Source organism: Benincasa hispida, chromosome 12, assembly GCF_009727055.1.
Source record: "Benincasa hispida cultivar B227 chromosome 12, ASM972705v1, whole genome shotgun sequence".
In the NCBI taxonomy this organism is placed as follows: Eukaryota; Viridiplantae; Streptophyta; class Magnoliopsida; order Cucurbitales; family Cucurbitaceae; genus Benincasa; species Benincasa hispida.
In genome coordinates, this window is record NC_052360.1 from 40,372,736 (window position 1) to 40,381,513 (window position 8,778).

Genomic DNA, 8,778 nt, shown 5'->3' on the forward strand with positions numbered 1-8,778 from the left:
TATAAAATTACCTAAAATAGTGTTATGCTTCATGCAATTCCATTCATTACTAAACATATTTAACACTTATATATTAAAGCAATGAAATAATTAATAACATACAACCATCCATCCATACATATTATATATTATCTCTTATAATATAAATTATGCATGGATATGCTATTAATACATGCATGCATATACTATAACATTTATATTATATGATGCATGAGCATGCTATAAAAATAAAATCATGCAATTATATATTATAACATTTAAAATATAAATGATACATGAATTATGCATAACCTATGTTGATATTTTTACTATATGGCATACATTATAATATATAATAATAAAATAAATCATACATTAAATGCATAATTTTAAATAATAATTATTGGACTGGGATTGAACACCTAAACAATTAATTAAATTAATATAACACTTATATTAAATTAAAAATAAATCATACATTAAATTAATATAAGTGTTATATTAATTTAATGAATTAAAACAGCTAACTATTACAAATTAATAGTCAAACCGGTTCGAAACAAGTGAATCGGGTCTTGAATTGCACGAACTAAACTGTCAGCACCCGAATCAGACCCAAAACTCTCGAACCAAACAAACCAGATGCGAACTAGTCGAGCCATGAATCGAACCGCACGCGAACCGATTCCTCCTCTCTGTCTTGGAGCGTTGCAACATTGTGACCTAGCGTTGCAACGCTACGGAAAAGATGATCCATTCACCCTTCGCAGCGTTGCAACCTTGGGGCACAATATTGTAATACTGTTATATAGTCGCCTACTGTAAAGACGCGATCTTCATCGAATTTTCTCCGATTTGGGCCACATTTTCTCCAGAAAATCACCAGGAATAACCACGAACGACTCAATACATTCATATACAGACTCTATCTCAAATTATGCCAAAAAACAAAGGGTTCTTACAAACCTATTTGAAAAATAAATGATAAATCTATATAGTCCAATCTCATAGATATTCAAAATTGCAAACTATCATTCAACAAAATATTCACCACATGAATAAATTTTACAGAATGAACACCCACCAAAATCGTAATTCAATTCTAGAAAAAAAAAAATTGGGACCAAAACTACGCTCTGACACCAATTGTAGAAACCTGTGAAGGCTCTGAGCGAAAACGAGGATCGTTCCAATTTTTTGTTTTCATAGAACACAAATTACATAAACATGATTATGCAAAAAACACAAAAATTACAGCATGCAAAGTAAAAATTAAAGAAAGAGGAAGAATAGGGTTTAGAAACCTCTACCTTTGAAGAACGAGTTTCTCTTCATTTGATCCTCTTCTCCAAGATAGTCATGAACAAAACACGATCAATCTCCAAATGGCCATATATAAGTGTGTGTATGTATATGTATATATGTATATCTATATATATGTATATGTATATACATATAGCATATAATCTATGGTTTAATATTGTACCATATACAATATAACTTATAGTTTTAATTCTCTCATATGATATTTAATATAAATCTCATTTATATTAAATTCAATTATATGAATTCAATTCATAATATTAATATTTGAATCATATTCAAATATTTATTTCCTCTCAAATAAACTCTGTATCATAATGTATCAAATACATATAACAATTATATTATATATAATTAAGTAAAATTAATTATATCACATATAATTAATTCCGTCATTTAATTTGAACAATCCAAATTAATCCATAATCGATTCTCATTAAATCCCTGTTGAGTAAAGTGGGGACCTTATGGATTTGTAGCTTGAAGCTCCAATGTTAATTGAATAATTAATTAAACTCCTTTAATTAAATTATTCAATATCCATTAATTGTCGGGCACTCCACTAAAGATCGATAGCTACATTCTTCGCATTACAAATATATTTCTGTGTCCATTGAATGTAACCAGTCAATAGTGCGATGACCTTTCATAAATTGTTCATAAGTACAACTAGGCTAAAATACCGTTTTGCTCTTGTAGTTACATCTAACTTTTTAAGTACCACTGATCCATCTAATGAACAATAAGTCACAGTCCAACTAACCAGAACCCTTTCGGGCCAAGAGAGGGTGTGATACCACATTGTTCAAGCCTCGGAATCAATCCTCTCACCCATACAAATCCCCAATTAGACAAATCCCTAAAATGGTAAGGTTATTGAGTCGGCGATCTGGCCACTCTCACCCATACGAATCAAAGGATCGCCTTCATAGGCAGGAGTTCACAACTCACTCAGGATTCAGGTCATGTCACCTATGGTCATCCTAGTGAAATGTAAGTTTCAATTATGAACGACGTCATATAATGAGACTAGTCATTTCGTGGTCCGGTCTTATACAAACTCCTTTGTATAGAATACTCCTGCTCACATGTCTCTACATGAATGATCAAGATCAGATCATTTATAGCACTTTACAACAATTGTAACATCTGCAAAATGGGTCGTACTCGTAGTGTCACTAGGATAAGATATCCAGTCTTATCCATCTACTATAGACCATTCGGGTTATCCCTAAAACACAATCCATCTGTATGTCTATACATACATGTTTAAGTTACAGAAGATAACCTTGAATGTTTGTTTATTGATATTTTGGGTAAATGCTACTAAATGTCGAATAAAATATCTCAGATTTTATTAAATAAATAAATTATTTGTACAATAAATTACAAACTATAGGACCCACGATATTTAGGGCATCAACCCCAACATTAGAGAGTCCGACGAACGGACAAAAAACAAACAGAGGTTGGGTCGGCTGCATGAATGGATGTTGGTGGTGATTCCCTAGTTGGCCTCTGATACCATGCGAACGATGTATTTCTTCCAAGATATTATTTTATAGAAAAATATGAGGTATAAATACAGTATCAAAGGACTAAAAATAGACCCTAGAAAGACTCAACGAACCTAAAGACTCTCTAACTACACTACAGGATTGTGAAGTCTGAAGCGGAAACGGAGATCGGTCCCAATTTTCAATTTCACAGTGAATAAAAAAACAGAAACATAAAATATGCATTCTAACAAAATATTACAACAAGCTAAAGAATAAATACAGAGAAGGAAATAGGGTTAAAAGATACACATATCCTTGAAGCCAAAAGATCTTCGAGAATTCCTCTTAACGAGCGATCACGAACAAAAAAAATGACCACCACCACAAGAGAATCTTCCATATTCTCTATAAGGTAAGAGAATTCACAGGAGTTGTGGGCTCTGATGATTTTGGGAGAGGGAAAAAGATTTTTACTGAGAGAAGACAATTTTTTTTTCTTTTACACACAGATGTTTTGTGTTGATTTTGGGGAAGAAGAAGATCTTCTAAAACCACCACCACTCACCATGATATTGAGAGAGATCTGCCTCCCATTTTATTATTGTAAAAAATTAATAAATAATCATATTAAAAACACACACATGCACGCACATACACACGCACAAGCATACGCATGCGCGCACGCACACGCGCGCGCATACACACAATTAATTGCCGACAATTGTAATCTCCGTACTACAGATATATTTCTGTGNTAGGCAGGAGTTCACAACTCACTCAGGATTCAGGTCATGTCACCTATGGTCATCCTAGTGAAATGTAAGTTTCAATTATGAACGACGTCATATAACGAGACTAAACATTTCGTGGTCTGGTCTTATACAAACTCCTTTATACCTGTCTCTTATACACATCTAGATGTGTATAAGAGACAGCGCGCATACACACAATTAATTGCCGACAATTGTAATCTCCGTACTACAGATATATTTCTGTGTTCATTAGATATAACCAGTCAACAACGTGATGATCCTTCAAAAATTGTTCATAAATAGAGCTAGGTCAAAATTACCGTTAAATGGATAAAATTGAAAATTATTAAAATTACATCAAAATTATTAAATAAAATATAAATAATAATTTAATGTCCAAAATGGTTCAAATCAATTTTCCTCTTCGTTACTTTTTTCTCCTTACCGTGCATAAATTGTCACCCTTGTGTCTATTGACATTGTTTTGTAATGAGCTTGTTATTGGGTTTTTCTTTTATTTATTTTTTCTAAAAAAAAAACCTTTCTATTTATTTAATGGTTAATATTTGAACGTGGTTCAATTTTGTCATTATTATTTTAAAAGAGGTCCTATTTGGTAATCATTTAATTTTTTTTTGTCTTTTTTTAAAAATAAAATTTTAAACATATTTCATCCACATTTCTTACAATGGTTTGCATATTTCTTGAGTATAATTATTGAATTCTTAGTCAAATTCCAAAAAACAAAAATAATTTCTTGAAAACTGTTTTTTTTAGTTCTCAAAATTTAGCTTGATTTTTTAAACCAATAGTGAAAAGTAGATAACAAAGGAAGAAATTTGAAGATGAAAGTAGTGTCCATAGGATTAATTAAAAAAAAAAAGTTACCAAATGGGGTCTTAGATATTGTGTTTGATATTTTTAAATTTTAATCTTTTTAATATTAAAATGATGATTTGATATGACATAAGTCAAATTAGTTTAATTTAATAATAATTGAGGGTTGAATCCATCGTCTCGATAATTATTGTAATAAAAAAAAATATATATAGCATAAAGCCCGAGGATAAAATTTTGAATTCTTCCTTCTGTTTTCTAAGAAGCTTACATAAATTCCAACAATCTTATAGGTGGTTTAAATTTTTATTTAAGTTTATGTTTACCTATAAAGTATCATGTTAGGTAAATGCTTGTTATTAACAAATTATAACGAATATAAATAATATTCACACATATAAGAATAACTTGAAAGATTTCCAACAATAAAAAGTATATTTTTCTAAAAATAGAAACCATAGCATATACCCCTGGCCTTTATTTTATTGTGGAATTTGTAAGATATCTATTTTAATTTATAAGCTTTTAAAAACTAATTATTTTCATATTTGAACTTTTAAAATTACTTTTTTTTTTTGGTATTTACTGTGCTTACACCACCATTAGTAAGTTAATATACATATTTGAAATCATTTCATTCAAATTTTGAAGAAGAAAAAAAACATATTTTTTAGATTTTTGAAACAAAATTATCATCCAAGGATGACAATAAAGACCGAAATAAAATGAGACAAAAATGGGTATTTTGAAAATTGAAGATAGTATATTAAAATTTATTGTTTTATTTAACAAGATTTTTGTCCCAAAAGATATTAAATAAAAATTTATAAGTAGAAAATCGTGGAGGGGATAATGTAAGAGCATGAGTGTAGTGGCAGCCCCTATCGAACCAACCGAAAGTCAAGTTGTTTTTTTCTCATTATTTGGATTTATTATTTTCATTATATTCACAAAAAACAAGTAGACAAAAAATTGGTCAAAATCAAAAGAATTAAAAGAAACAACCAAGTAGAGTTCCAATTTCCAAACCATTAATCTTTCTTGTTGATTTTCGATTATTATTTGAATAATTATTATAGTGGAGCTTTAGAATCCTACATAATTTGACAAACTCAACTATCTCATAAAGTATAAAAAGGAATGTGTGTTTGAAAAGTGAAAGTGAAGGCCATATTTTTTGAGATTTTAAGTAGGAATTTAGAGATGAAAAAGAAAAAGAGAAGATATTTTGGGAAACATATGAAAAAAAGGGAAGTTTAATTTAATTAGTTTCAAAGCAACTAAAATTTCCACAAACACATTTGAGTAAGTTTTGAAAAACAATGTTTGAATCAAATGGGGAAATTAAAAGAATTGAGTGTTTGATTAAGTTGGAGTGTCGGTGAAGAGAAAAGGGGAGGGCCATGCTTGCATGTGACCTAAATTTGTAGGCCTTGAGGATTGTTTTCTTTTCATAACCAAATGTTTTATGAGACAGACAAAATGAGAGTACACATCCCTTTTTGGGTTTATCAACTTTCTTTCACTGTTAAAACCAATTTGGATCATTCAAATTTAATCATCTAAACCTACTAATAATGGATTCACTACTTCATCAACTTATAAAGCTACCGTCTCTTATATTACCCTTAATATCTTTTGAGAGTGTATACGATTTCACATTAGTTATAAGAAAGAAGATGTTGAATGTCTTTATCAATACGTGGAGCTTTTGAGTGAAGTCAAAAGCAAAAATATAGAGATATATATTTGTTATCCGCTTCTCTCTTTTGTCCCCCTCAGCTAAACCTAGGAACAAAAATTATAGTAAAAAGGTAAGAGAGATCTAGCAAGAATGTATTATACAAAAAGTCAGATTAGGTCTTATCATCAACTGATTATACAAGCCTCAATTCTTTGAGTGGATAGAATCATTAGAATCTAAACAAAAGCAGTGAGCCTCATAAAACATAGTCATGTGCATAAAGTACTTCTCAAATGCCAAGCAACAAATGGTGACTTAGATTATCTCAATAATATTTGATTAAGGTAGAGCTTCATGGGACTTTACCTATTATAATAAAAAATTATAATGGGTGCTCATTAAATATTGGTTACATTGTAAAAACACATACACACATACATATAAAGCTCAACTAACATAAAAGTTGTACTATCAACTACAAATGTTAGAGATTCGATTCGCTCATTCCATATATTGTAAAAAATGAAAAGGATCTAATAAATTTGCTATAGTGTTGGAAATGTAAACGTAATCTTATACTTACTTAGAAATAGAAGTAAATTCAATTGTTTATTATCACTATTGAGATTGTGAAGTCTTAAAATAAACAAAAAAGACACATTATTATAATATTGTTAATAAGCAAGGTACGGATTGAAGTAGTTTAATATTTCTTTTTCATGTTGGGATTTTTTTTTTTTTTTTTTTTTTTTTTTTTTTTTTGGGGTAATAGTTAAATATTTGGACAACTAAGTCCAATTCATAAAAAGTGACATTAAAGATAAAAAATAGTGAAAAATAGGAAGAATTTGGAGGTGAGAAGCAAATAAGAGTGGGGGTTAGATTGGGCATGATTGTAGATATCTGAAATGGGATCCACATATGAAATGAAGATATAAAAAGAAGGCCTAATGAGTGCTCATCCACCAATTAATTCACCCCCTCACCATGTTCCCATCAAACAACATTATTCAAATATTAATACACATCTCATCTTCTTATTTAAGGCCCCACTTCTTACATTTTCTCCTTTTCTACTCTATACTTGTAATTTCATCTCTTATGATATTGAGTTGTACTCGTTTTTCTATGAAATCGGAAGTTCAAGTTCAAGGTCTTCATCATAAAAAAAGTTTAGATTCTTGTGTAACACAACTAGTTTAGACATACTTTTTGATTTAAGAGGTTATAGAGTCAAATCCTCCAAACATATTGTTGAACTCAAAGAAAGAGAATGAAAGGAAGAAAGAATGTCCAAATTACTTACTTTTGAGTTTGTAAATTCAAATTTTATATAAACTAATACATAATTTGAAGTATAAGTTTAAAAGTCAATTGTTATTCTATTGCTTCAATTTATTAAGACATTGTTTACTAATTAGGAATGAGAACAAAAAATGTGGGAACCTATTCGTTCTCATTCACGTGTTTACCAAAATCAGGAATGAGAATAAAATGTGAGATCTACCTAAATTTGAGAAACTGATTTTGATTCCAAATTCCTCCCAAAATGATGATCAATCTCATTCACGTTCTTTATTTTGTGGGACCCACACTTGTGGGGTTCATATAGAGAAAAATATGAGAGACATTCTCGAACACATCTTCTTATTAAAAATATACAAATTGCACATGGCATTGTGATATTAGAGATCCCAATTAGACTTGAAATGCGGTTTCTTCCCATTAAAGGATTCTTTAACTCCTCTTTTAATTTTCTTCCTTATCTCATTGACCTGTAACGATTCTCTGCTAAACTCAAAATCATATCGAAAATTCTCTATCAAAAGTAGATGAATAAGAATATCATTTCTTCGATAAAGTTTACTAGAAATTGTCTCATTATAAAGGATTCATCTTCAATATAACTTATAGTAAGCAAAAACACATAAAAGAAAAGGCTAAAATTTTGGCCCATTTCTTTATACAAAGAAACGGTAAAGAAAATAAATAAAACGTTTATAAACATGGATTTAGCTATGCCTCTTACTAGGTCACTCCATGGTTGTTTTCCCTCTTTTTGAACTTTGTGTATGGTTACTTTGATCAATATTACTCCCCTTCTCGTTCTTGTTTTTGTTCACTATTTTTTTTTTCCTTTTCAAAGTATTTCAATGTATTTATATCGAGATTGAAACTTAAACGAGAGGAGTGAAATTTAAAATAGACTAAATTATAAAAAATGCTCCCGTACTTTGTGTTTTGTGTCAAATATTCTTGAACATTCAAAAGTTTCGAAAATACTCTTAAACTTTTAGAAAGAGTTCAAAAATATCCTTGTCATTAGTTTTGGATGGAAACTGTTAAAATTTTGATCTAAAAATATCCCTAAACTTTTAAAAGTTTCAAAAATACCCTTAACTTTTAAAAAAAGTTAAAAAATATCATCACTGTTAGTACATGAACAAAAACCATTAATACCTCGTTGCAAAAGTAACTTTAAAATTGAAAAAAATGTTCATACAGTTAATATGGTGATCAGTTTATTTGAAATTTTTTTAAATTCAAAACAAACAAAAAACAAATTATATAAATATCATCATTTTTTTTTCATATAAATAATTTCATTGTTCTCTTAATTTTTTAATTCTTATCTTCCACCATTTTCTCATCAACCAAAGTTTTAAGTTTAAATATAAAGTCTCACAAAATCACACAAAATTTC